The sequence below is a fragment of the Erinaceus europaeus genome, chromosome 2 (assembly GCF_950295315.1).
Source record: "Erinaceus europaeus chromosome 2, mEriEur2.1, whole genome shotgun sequence".
NCBI classification, from domain to species: domain Eukaryota; kingdom Metazoa; phylum Chordata; class Mammalia; order Eulipotyphla; family Erinaceidae; genus Erinaceus; species Erinaceus europaeus.
This window is the reverse complement of record NC_080163.1, coordinates 136,001,462-136,013,976: the sequence shown is the minus strand read 5'-3', so window position 1 is coordinate 136,013,976 and position 12,515 is coordinate 136,001,462. Positions and strand designations below refer to the sequence as shown.

The window sequence follows — 12,515 nt, the reverse complement described above, 5'->3', positions numbered from 1 at the left end:
GCCTGCTTTGCATCCCAATTACAGCCTAGAGCCGCTGCCGCCGCCGCCGCCGCTTCTCCTCCGTGGCCCCTGCCCGCTCCGGGGGCTGTAAACTCCCCGCCAACCATGCTGCTCGGCGGCAGCGGCGGCGGCGGCTCCGGCTCCCCGGCTGCGGCCGCCTCCCGCCCCGGGCTCCGCCGAGCGCGCTCCAGCTCCGCCGCCGCCGCCGCCGCCGCCAGCAGCGCGTCCTCCGCCGCCGCCGACCCCCGCCAGCCGCCGCTGCTGCCTTGATGGGCTCCGCGGCCCGAGCGCCTCTTTTCGGGATTAAAAGCGCCGCCAGCTCCCGCCGCCGCCGCCGCCGCCAGCAGCGCCGCTGCAGCCGCCGCCGCCGGAGAAGCAACCGCGTAAGTGGCAACTTTTCCCTCTTTTTTTTTTTTCCCCGCCGCCGCCTGCTCCTCCTCCTCCTCCCGCCGCCACCGCCCGGACGCGGGGCTCCTCGGGGCGCCCGGGCTGCTTTGCATGGGGCTTGTCCTGCCCCCTCCTGGCTCCCGCGCCCGGCCGCCGCCGCCGCCCGCGCTCCCCGTGCCCGCGCCCTGCTCGCTCGCTGAGTCCCGCTCTCCTTGCCCCTGCGCCAAACTTTCTCTTTCTCTTCTTCCTCCTCCTCCCGCCGCCGCCGCCGCCGCCGCCGCCCCCGAGCCCGGGCCGCCCCCTCCTCCCCGGCCCCCGCGCCGCCGCCGGCCGCCAGCGACCCCCGGGAGGGCGGAGGCGCCCCGGGCGAGGCCCGCGCGGCCAGTTTGGAGGCGCCGCCGGGCAGGGCCGGCCAGGGCGCGGGGCCCAGGGCGGGAGGGCGGCCGGGGTCCGGGCGCCGAGACAAAGGCAGGGGCCGGCGTGAGGGGGGGGGTGTTGTCCGCGGTGCCGAGCGCCCCCGCCCCTGCAGCTCTCGGCCCCCAACTTTGCCCCATCCGGAGCGGCGCAGGGGCTAGGGGCTGAGCCACCGCCGCGCGGAGCGCACGCCCGGCCCCGAGCAGTCGCCGCGGCTGCTGCTGCTGCCGCCGCCCCCGCGGGCAGACTGGGCGCCTCCCGCGCCAGGGCTCCACTTGCCGCGGCCGCTGGGCCGGAGCCCCGGGGTCCGAGCAGGGCAGAGGGGGGGAGCCGGTTGCCGGAGCCTCCCCGCGCGCGCTCCGCCCTGCCCCGCTGGCAGCTCCGCCGGTGCCCAGAGGGGGCTCTGCCCCGGACACTAGGGGCTCCTGGGGGCTCGGGGCTGCGCCGCCGGCCAAGATCAGACCCAGCCTGGCAGGCTTCTCACTTGATCAGCTGAGTCAAGAGACTTGCTAGGATTCCTCTCTCGCTTGCTCTCTTTCTCTTGTCCTCCTTTTTTTTTTTTCTTTTTCTTTTTCTTTTCTTTTCTTTTTTTTTCCCTTCTGTTCACGCGAGTCTGGGATTGTTTACGTTACGTTCTCCACTCTCTCCCCTGATCCTGCACCACTTCTTTATTCTGTATCTTTTCTCCACTCGATGCGAAATCCACGTTCCCGAATTTTGTACGTTATGTATTTTAATGAAAATCTTTTTGCATATATTTTGGGGAGTAATAGATTTTTAAGTTTTTAAAATTTTTATTTTGTGTGTATACAGTATTTAAATTTGCTTATGGGCGTAGGCTCCTAGGCTTCTTGGGGAGCTATTCAATTAAAAATACTCATTTTTACTTTGCAAATTAATCTGTTGCTCAGAGTCTGACTTTTGCGAAATGTTGTGCAATTCTTTCAACTGTGGCAAATTCTTTGATTACAAGTGCTTTCAAAAATCACCCACTCTTAACTTTTCCCCGTTTGCTTTGAAGTAGGGCAAATATGACAATTTTTTATTTGGCCTCAGTGATTGAAACTTGATCCAAGGGCTATATGGAAGAAAGAGTCTGATTGCCATTTTCTGGCCTCTAGTTTTAGTGACTTTTAAAAGGGGATTTGTTAAGTACCTTTGAAGAATATGACATATGATGATCGCTTGACTGTAATGCAAGTTAAAGAATATAAATTCACTTTGGAATTAAAAAGAAGACTCCTTTATGGTAGGGACACTTTAAAATGTATTATGTTTTCTAAAAAAATTACTCCCCCCCACTCCCTACTTTGGGAGGATGACTAGTTACAGACCAACTTATTTGGAGGTCTTCAGAGAGAGGCTTGGGAAATGGGAGAAGGGAGAAGATTGATCAGAATCTACATAATCAATAGGGCAGCATGCTGCAGTCTTGTACCTACATTTACTGTAAATTTCTTCAATATCTGCAGCGTGGGTGCTCCAGTGCTTTGCTTGGATTCTTAGAAAGGATTTAGAAGTAGTCCAAGCAGAATTTACTGCTCAGACCTCTAGAACAATATAGGGGAAGTCTACTCAATAGTGACTTACTTTATGATGGTTCATTTGATAACTCCTTCCTTTTGTTTAAAAAAAAATAACTAATGTGTTTTCATGTGGAGGTTTCATGTACTGGACACCCCCCCCCTCCAGTTTAGGTATTCTATAGGTTGAGGGGAATGGAAATTAAGGGGGGGATCATGGGAAGGGAATTCACTTATTGAATTACCACTTAGGAGACCATCTTCTTATAAGGTGGGTATCTGTAACTAGTGCAAGTAACTTAGATGTATTAGTACAAAAGAGAGGACTACCAGAGGTGTCGAGAGAGAGAGAGAGAGAGAGAGAGAGAGAGAGAGAGTATGTGTGTAAGAGAGAGGGGGGAGGGAAGTGGGGAAGAGAGACAGAGAGACTGCAGACACTTGTAGTCAGGCTTGAAAGCCTGGTACTAGGTGAATCCATATTTGGAGATGATTTTGAAATAGCCTACCAAATGGTGTATGAACAAGATTTTGTAAAAAAAAAAAAAAAAAAAGTGTACATGGAGTCAGTTTTTGAAAGGATTGCGGTTTGGGAAGATGAGGTGTGGGCAGGAAAACCCACTATAGGCCTGCACCCTTCCTCTGTGTCTCCTCCCTTTTCCCCTGCCCTGAGTTTTAGTTTTTAATTACTTAATGCTGAAACGCACTGGGCTTATCTAAATATTTGCAAATGCTCTTTCCTATTGATTTTTCTGAATAAACTGCCCTGCTCTGGTTCAGAGAGGAGGCAGTTCAAATCTGTGGACTTCTTAAACATAAAAAATCTCTGGAGTAGTGTTTGCTTGTGATGGTTTGTATTTGTGGGTAGGTAGAGTTATAGATGTGAAGATTTCAGGGGGCCACAAGAAGACTTCAGGCTCAAGTGTGAGCTGAGAAAGCTGGACTGGAACTGGCCTCATGACCTGCCTTTCTTGACAGATCCATGTGTGTATATACACACATACATATTTGTGGGAGTCTTCAGTAGGGTGAGTCTAAATGCATATGCACTTAGACTCCCCATCCTGTTACCTCTACCTCACCCACCATTAAATATGGAGCAGTTTTCTAGGCCCCAGTGACTGCCTTTTCAGGGTCACATTGAGTTCGAATCTGACCCAAGGTGCAGGAATCCTACAATAGGGAAATGAAAGAATATAGAGTTGAGTCAGGTCAGCTGCTCAGAGGCCAAAACCCCTCCAGCTGTTTTGATTTTATTTTTGTGTGTATATTCTAGGCTCCTCCTGCCTTGTTACAAATTGTGCCTCCCCTCTCAGGTCTCTGCTCAGTAGCTTAGAGGCACCAGAGTCCCTGCTTGTGTGGATGTCTGCACCCAGAAAGAATAGACAACCCACAATACCTAGTCCAACACAAAACGAGGGAGGAGGGGGAGGAAAAAGAAAACCCTATTGAGTTCAGGCAAATAAGGTTGGGTGTCCAGATCCAATTACAAAGCAGCTTTGAATATGCAAGACAGCACACAAGACCAGTTATTCCAGTTACAACAAACTATTAAAAAAGAGAGAGGGAGAGAAAAGAAAAGGCATGTTTAGGTCGTAATTTGTTAGTACAAGGAAAGGAATCCCACATAAAGCTGCCTCCCCCCCCTTTTTTTTATTTCTGGCTTCCCATAGAATTTACTTGCCCTCCTGGTTCCTCTTCTGTATAGGTTCTTTTATTAAAATCTTTTGAGTTTAGGAAAATTGCTGTAAGCAACACATTTTCTATATTTTTGCCCCCTCTATTTTAGAGGAGAGTTGGCAGGGGTTTTGTGGTTTGCAGTTACACAATATGTTATCATGTTTTTAATCACTAAATCATTACAGTGGTTATAGATTTACAGGCTTGGGGTATTACGGAGAGGAGCAATGATATATATATATATATGTATATATATATGATTTTAAATTACAGCAATGTAAACTGAGTGCTGTAGCTGTTAATATGGTCAACTAATTTCATCCTCCACCCCCATCTTAGTTCTTCCCTCTATAATTTTATATTGCTTTTGCTTAAAATAAGCTACCTCTTTCTGTATTCCTTGACTCTTCAGCAGCTCCCCCTCAAAAATTTTAAAATTGCTGTTACAATCCTCTCACCCCAGATTCACTTACTTCTGAAAATATAACTTAGGAGTATAATGACACAGTTAAAAAGTGGGTTTCTTAAGCAGCCCTCGTGGTTTCCATACAAACCCTCCTGTGTAGGGACTGGGGGCCTATTTTGGGTCAGAAGGGGGTGGTGGGTGGGCAGAGGAGGGCAGGCAGGCAGGCTTGTCTGTTTGGAACCTCCAGTGTCCTGACACCACGAGCCCACTTTCAGCTTCTGTTTTTCATATTATTATGTAACAGAATCCTTGGCAGCATTAAAAATTCAGTATTACAAGCTGATTGTAATGCTGCCTCATTAGACAGCACTGTCTGGCCTTGTATTAAGTGAAACACAGAGCATGGCTTTTAGATTATAAACACCAATAAATATTAAGGATCAGCAGAGGGGGGGAAGAGTCAGCTGTGTTTGGGGGCCTCTTCTGCTATTACATTCCCTCCCATCCTCTTCTCTTCCCCCAAGCCCCTAGTAACTGTCATCTGTTTTCTTGGGATGCTGATTTGTGGACCCTGGTGACATTTTAGGAAGGCTATTTTTATAGAGATATCTTGTGTACACAAAAGGTTTGGAAGTTTGTTTTGTTTTGATCTGCAATAAACAGGTCCTTCACTTTGCTGATGTCATTTCCGTTCACATTTGAGTTGTTTATTGTGCTTCTTCACAGGGCCTTCTCATCCCTCCCCCTGTCCTGCTCTGCAGCCAGAGCCTGTGGCTGCCTGGGAAAGGGGAATGCGTTCCTAAGCTGCCAGGTCTGGGTTCAAAGGCTCAAGCTTGCATGTCTTTGCCTCATCCTAGGGTTTGCCTGCTGAGGAAGATGTTTCCAACTTCGATTCTGGTTAAAACACTCTGACATCCACTTGCCCTGGTATTTTCATGGCATGCAGTGATTCCTCTCAGCTGTTTTTCTTTGAAGCACCTCCCCCCACACACACACACCTTGTGTATGGGTTCTTTGGCCCATTTTTCCATACAACTCGCCCCCCCCAAAAAAAAAAAAGAGCCTAAACCCTGCAATGATAACTTTGATTCAGTTGCAAATCTGAAGCTGGCATTAGTGACTTCATGCTGTGAGAAAAAGAAAAAACGTTTCATGGCGGTGCCCCTTAGCCTCCCCACCTCTGTCCCTGTGAGTTTTTTCTTTTTTTCCCATTTATTTTTTTGCTCCCAGCCTTCTTGCACACAGAAAGGCCATCCTGATGTTACTAAAATGACCACAGTGTCTAGTGTCTCTTTATTTCCATGTGATCTACAACTGGAATCCCCCTCTTCAAAAAAAAAAATATATGGCAAAAACTCAAAACGGGGGAGAGGAGGAAGAATTGACATGTAGGCCCCCAAGGCTTTCCTCTAATGGGATGATGGGTTTTAGGTTTAAAAAAATATTATTGTTTTGTTCTTTCAGGTTTAGAAATAATAGGGGGAGAGGGAAAAGCAGTCATTAGGAAGTTCACTGAGCTGCTTTCCAACTAAGACGGGTGAAAAATGAACCTGCATTGACACTTGGCTCTCTGTGAAAGCCCCAGTAACCTCTCCCCCCTTCTGTGGCCCTGGCCTTTTGTTCCTGGAGAACGGAGCTAAGGTGCTTTTTCTACCAGACCAAAGGCAGCAGGCAAGGAGTCCCCTTGTGTGTGCATCGCCTTTAGATGGCCTTCTCATGGTTATTGTCAATGCAGACTACCCCAAACAATTGCTCCAGGGAGACACAAAAGCAAAAACATTTGTCCTATTTTTTTAACCTCGTTGTTTTAGATTTTTTTCATCCATTCTTTAAATTTCACAGTTTCTATTTGTCTGCGGGGAGACAAACTGAACAGCATGAAGCACATTTTTACCATAGGCCTCACTGGTTATTGGAACAACCTCAATAGAAATCCAGAATTTAGAACACTGGATCACTTGGAGGATATGTGAAATTTCAACTTGGGGTTTTTAAGTCAAATTAGCATAGATTTCAAATAGAAATGCACCAAAATGAAACGATAAGGAAATAGCATTCTGGAATCACTTGGGGAGAGGGGAAAGTGTGAAAGGGTCATCTTTTATTTCGGAGTATCCTGGCCTATACTTAGAAGTGGTCACTAGATAGGAAAGAATTGCAAATCTAAATGAAATGCTTCATTAAGAGAAAAATATTCTGATCCTGGTTATTGTGCTCTTGGTATGTCGGATATAATTGGTAATCTTAATGCATGTGTAGGGGAAATGTTGGTACATAATGTGGAATTACATTTTTTTAAAACTTCAATTTCTATAGAGACCACATCCCTTCCCCTTTTATTTTCCTCTCCTGCTTCCTTTTTCCTTTCTTCTCCCTCCAACCTGCTTCCTCTCCAAAGCCTACAGTGGTTTGCATCAGACTGAGTGCAAAGAGATATGTCAGGCAATGGGGTGACCCAGGAACAAAATAGGAGCCCACCTCTTCTTCCTGGCTCCAAACAAAGCACCTCTCTCTTACAATGTAAGGACCCTGACTGCGATGCTGTCTTTAAGCATCTGCCTGCTTTTTCATTAAAATTCTCAATTTCAAGGTTTAAAGACACAAATGTATGAACCCCCCCTGGGTATAAAAGTCTTGCATGGCAAATTCTCTTTGCCCTTTCAGGAAATATATATATATATATATGTATGTATACACACACACACACACACATATGTGTGTATACATGTCTCTCTCTCTCTATATATATATGTATACATTTTTTGTTTTGTTTAAAAAATAAAACAGAGAGCAAGCTCTGTACCTAACATTTTAAAGCTCTTTGAAGGCCAGTTTTTCCTTTTTTTTTTGGTGTTCCTGAAACTCTGCTCTGCAACATAAAATTAATTTGAGAAAGCTCTTCCTAATTATTTTTTTCCTTTTTTTGAAGTAGTTATTGTGTTTTTGTGTGTGTGTGTGTCACTGGCTAACAGACTTAGGGTTTGATCTGGGGAGACTAGGTAACATGCCACCTAAAGTTTGGGGGTGGAAATTGATCTATGGAATTAACACTGCAGTGATAGAGGTTTGTGTTAGAGAAATTGAATCAAAATACGTGTGGGTAGGCCTTGGCACACCAGCCTCCTCCCGTGGCTGTGAAGGTCAGTGTCACTGTTCTGAGGAAATCCTGCATACACAGGGTGCTTGGTCACCTAACAGGTACCAAGTCTCTGAATAGAACTGCCCAGAAGGGATGGGGTGAATTTAGTGCATGGAGTGTGATATAGCTCTCAGTGTTTCCTTGTCTATTCCAGGTATGCAGGTATTTTAATTTTTTTTTTTTTGGTCCTCTTTTGACTTTTTCTTTGTTCAAACCTCAAGGTTATTTAAGCACTAGTTTTAAAATCAATGTGTATGTATAATTTAATAAAAGCAGAAGGCTTCTGGAAGAGCACACAAATCTGCCTCAACCCCGTTGTGCTGTGAAAATGGAGCTTAGGCTTAGCTACAAGTCAGAATGCTGACATCCACTGTATCTCAGCTCAGAGATCATATTTACCTTTGCTGAAGTGAAAGGAGAGTGAGTGTGTCTGTGGAGGAGAGAGGCAGCAGGCAGTGGGGCTGGGTTGTAATTTACTAGCCAGCTAAGCATTAGGGGGCTGGCCTCTGCCTTGGAGAATGGGTAAAGGGAGGAGTATGGAAAGGGTTAGCCTTCCCTGATTTATTTTTAAATATTTATCCTTTTGGCTGTTGCCAATTACACTTTCCAGATGAGATGAGATGAGTTATGGAGCACTGGGAGGGAAGAGCTGCCTTTTCTGAGAGTGAGTTTATTTGTCCTCAGCAGTGTTGGTTAGGCAGTGGGATGCATATCACACTGTCACCTTCAGCAGAGCCAGGGCCTTCCAGAGCTGAAGGACAGAATTTGCAACTTGTGCTTGAGAGATACTGATGGTCACATGGAAGCGTGAAAGTTGCAAATTTCCTATTGTTTTCATTAATGGTGGAAATAAGTTTGAGTAGTAGTAGTAGTAGTGTTAACACCCCAGCTTTTCTGCAGCCCTTTATATTCATAATGGTCCTGAGGCCATTGGTGACATGCCTGTGTATTACCCTTTACAAAGGCAAACTCCACCTTGTATGGAGTTGGTGCCCCATTAAGATAAGGGGACCCAGGTCATTCTCAGTTATACTTGTCAGGCCTCTGAACAGCAGTGCCTGCCATTTGGGGCATTGGTTGCATGGGGACAAATCAGCAAAAGGCTTTCTCTCTGCCCAGTATCTCCTCATCTTTCCAGATTACTTTATAGCTGGCTCTTGGGCTTTCTGACTTTTATTTTATTGAAGATATTTATCTGTTGACCCACCATGTTCATGATGTCACCAGATTACAAGGTTCTCCCCTATTAATGAAAGTTAAGACAATGTAGCCGAATTTGATCTTTCTGGGCATTTTCTTAACTGTCTTTAATCACCTGCTAGGCCTCCAGGTAAAGGAGTGTGTGTGTGTGTGTGTGTGTGTGTGTAGGGGGTGGTGGGTTGATGGTGTCATCTTTTTTCTCTGAAGAGATTTCCAGGGATGTGCATTGCATTATTGCTACCATCATCTTCCCCATGTATTATTCAGTCATTTTTCAATTAAATTATTAATTGGTTTTCTTTAAGGTGTTCTCTATGGATGTGGCTAATATAAATAATTGTGTGTTTTGAAAACACCACCTGTTCTTGGGCCTGAAGTCAGGTGTGGGCTGGAAGCAGCTCTGCAGTGATCTTACCCGGGTTTACAAAATCATCCTCCACTTTTCCTTTATTCCAGCTCTGCCCCCCACCCCCATCCTGCCTTGCTCTCTCATGTGTGACTGAATTTGGCTTGTGCCCTCCTTTGTCCCTAATCGGACATGATTCCCTAGAGGCGGTCTTTTCTCTCAGGGCCCTAGCTGAAGGGGGAAAAAGAAGATAGGGGGAGGGGAGCATGCTAGCTTTGCTGACTAAAATGTAGAAAGGGGTTGTCTGTACCCAACAGGTTAGATACTTAGGTTGATTTGAACCCAGATTTTAGTGTAGAAAATAGATTGGGGGGGGGGGGCATGCTATGCTGCCTTTCAGTTGCCCAGCCTCCTTTTCCCTTCTGAGTCAGTGTGTGCTTCATGCTGATCCGACTCCATACACATAGCTCTTCCCCCTCGTGAGCTTATTATATTTCTAACACTTGCATGGTTCATTATTGGGCAGTTGGAAAAGACTCTCAGCCTGGGTGGGTGGTATTCAGAAAGGGTGAAAAGCAGGTGCCTTTCAGTGCTTAGAGAATTGGGGGGAGTATATTCAGCCTAAGCATGGGTGTCTGGCAGGGAGGATAGGGGACTTCCGGTGGGTGAGATTTCTCTAAGCCTGACGTTGCATATCTAGGTGAACCTGGGGGATAGGAAAGTGTCCAGCAATTGCTTTGACTGTCAGGGGTGGCTGCATTAAATTTGACCCCCACTCCCTTCACCAACCTCTTCCTGTGAAGGGCACAGCCCATGACTTACGTAAAATAACGTGGCTTTAGAAGGCATGCTTGCAAGCTTCATTGCAGAATGTGAGCCCCCCCCCCCGCATTTCTTTTTTATGTCTTATTTTTTTACTAGTGATTTAATGTTGATTTACAAGATTGTAAGGGTATAATTGTAGTAGGGGTATGATTCTATACAGTTCCCACCACCAGAGTTCTGTGTCCCAGCCTCTCCTTGGAAACTTCCCTATTGTTTATCCCTCTGGGAGTATGAATCTACATTCTTTTTGTGGTGCAGAAGGTGGGCTCCCTGTCTTTCTTAATTAAAAAAAAACTCTACCCATAAACTCTTAATGGAGAGCAGGGGATGTTTTTATAAGTTTGTGCAGCCGAAAAACAGAAGTGTGCTGTAAAGCAGTTAATAGGGTGTGTGTATGTTCGTGTGTGTGTGTTCGTGTGTGTGTGTGTGTGTGTGTGTGTGTGTGTGTGTGTGTGTGTGTGTTTCAAATACATTCCTGTCCACATTGGCTAATGTCCCCATGCTAGAGTGGCCTGGCTGTGACGTGGATGGGGCCCAGAGAGCAGGGGCTAGGGTTCGGAGGCCCCAGGCTCCTTTTTGTGGCCAGGGCACTTCTCTTTCTTCTTGCCGATTCCAGGGCCTGTCCCTGACTTTTGATGAGTGAGGGGTCAGCGCCTGGGGACCGGCTGGGCTTTGTTCCTGAAAGGCTGGTTCCTGGGGCATCGCAGGCCGAGTGGTCCTGAGCTCGGGGCCCGGGGCAGGCGCGCGGCCGGGCCTGTCTATCCCAGGCCGGTGCCGGAGCCTCGCGCTCTCCACTGTGTCCCCGCGTCCCCACGGGCGCGGCTGCCCCCGCCTCAGAGCACCCGGCCTGCGCCCGGCACGACTGTAGATGTCAGGCTTTGCCCGGGGAGCCGAGCGGTGGGGCTGTGAGTTTCAAATTAACCTTCCGCTTTGTTGCTGTGTAATGTGGATCCCCGAAGGCCCCCCGCCCCGCCCGCCCCCCCCTTCCCCGGGCGGTGCGCGCTGCAAACTGCGAGTTGAGCTTCATTTACATAAAGCGATTCCGGGCAGGCGGGCGGGAGGGCGGCCGAGCCGGCGAGCTGGCAGCGCAGGCCGGGGACGAGCGCCGCGCCCCGTGGGTGAATCCCTGCCGCGCGCCGGGGACCTTCCCTCCCGGGGAGGGGCGCACTGCCCGCCCGGCCCAGCCTGGCCCGGCTGCCACCATGAGCACTCCTCCCCCGCCCCAAGCTCCCCTGAACCTAGCCAGAGCCACCTTGGAGCCCCAGGGGCAGCGGGAGGTGGGGAGAATGCCGCCGGGGGTGGGTAAGTTCGGGGCTCGGGTGCCGCTGGAATTTCCCATTGTCGCGCGTGCCGTGGCCCCCGGACCTGCGAGTGCCTCCTCCCTCCGGAGGTGTGCGGAGGCTTTGTGTGCCAGGTGAGTGCAGCCTCCCTCCCCAGCCCGCGGGGTTGGTTCACGCAGCCGGCCTAGGCTAGCGCTGCAGGCAGGTGCTGGGAGTCTTGGCTGAACTTCCCATTCTCTTGGGGCATGTGGGGGAAGGGCAGGTTGGCTGCACTTGAACTGCTGGACTCCCAATTGGAACCTACCTGGGGAGAGCACGTCTGAGTTCTGCTGGGTGCAGGGTAAAACCCTTCCTCTTTCCCTCCCTTCCATTCTCCCCTTCCTCCTCCTCCTTCCTTCCTTCCTTCCTTATTTTGCTTTTGGATTAGTTCCTGCCTTCTGAATACTTGCAAAGCATGTGGCATTTAGAAGTTTAGGTTCCTCGGCCTAAAAATGCACCCATTTCCAGCCCAAGGGAAGTCGCTGGTCAGTTCCAGATAGTGTGAAGAATGTTGCTTGTTGTGGAGTCATTGTAGGGAGAATCCTCATCTTGAAGCTGGAAGGCCCCTTTGAAAAAGTGCCTTGGCCACCTTTAATTTTAGTTTATTCGCACAGTGGAAACACCAGAACAGCTTTTAGTAGAGAGGAGGAGGTGAAGAGGGTAGATTAAGACATTTGTCCTGTTAAAAGACGAAGAGTACCCAAGTTAGGTCACTGGCAGGAAAAAAAAGTTACTGAGGGGCTTTGTGGCGTGTAGGGGGAAGAACTTTATGAAAAACAGTTCTTTCTCCTTTGGATGTACCTGTTACAGAAATAGGAAAATACCTCAAGGGCCAAGACCACAGCTCACCCATTGCCTGGAACAGGGCGGACTGTATATGAGCAGGTTTAAATAAAACCTTTGCAGCAGGTGAGTCCAGGGTGGTCCTCCTATCCCCAAACTTCTAGTCCTATAGTTTGTTTAACAGGCCTTGAGGACTCCATAAGCCACCAACAGTTAACCTCGACAGACAGATGACCCCACTTGGGCCCCTCCTTCAGACCAGGGCCTGCTTGATGGAATGTGTCAAAGCAAAGCAAGGAAAACAACCTTGAGCCCTGAAGGTAGATAGTATGAAAGTTACACGTCGTCTTACTTCATCTCATGCTTTGAGATCCTTGGAGACAAGTCACTAAATAAATTGAGTTTAATTTAAAGCTCACACTAGCCCAAGAACTTGGTTTCTTTGCCATCAAGCAGCAGGTGCGAGTTTGCAGAGTTGGCCCCTCGAGTCCCCTCA

At 48.3% G+C, this 12,515-nt stretch overlaps 1 protein-coding gene across 4 annotated transcripts in view; it reads left to right on the top strand.

Moving 5' to 3' along the window:
- The first annotated feature begins 261 nt into the window (after nt 1–261).
- Nucleotides 262–12,515, top strand: part of ZFHX3 (zinc finger homeobox 3) — a 309,679-nt gene continuing 297,425 nt past the window's right edge. Inside the window, exon 1 of one of the 4 annotated variants that reach the window (XM_060185225.1) lies at nt 262–383. The gene's annotated coding sequence lies outside the window, so the exon portion shown is untranslated. Of the gene's footprint in view, nt 384–10,577; nt 11,332–12,515 lie in introns of those variants that run through there. The other 3 variants (XM_060185227.1, XM_060185224.1, XM_060185226.1) reach the window with 3 other exon arrangements.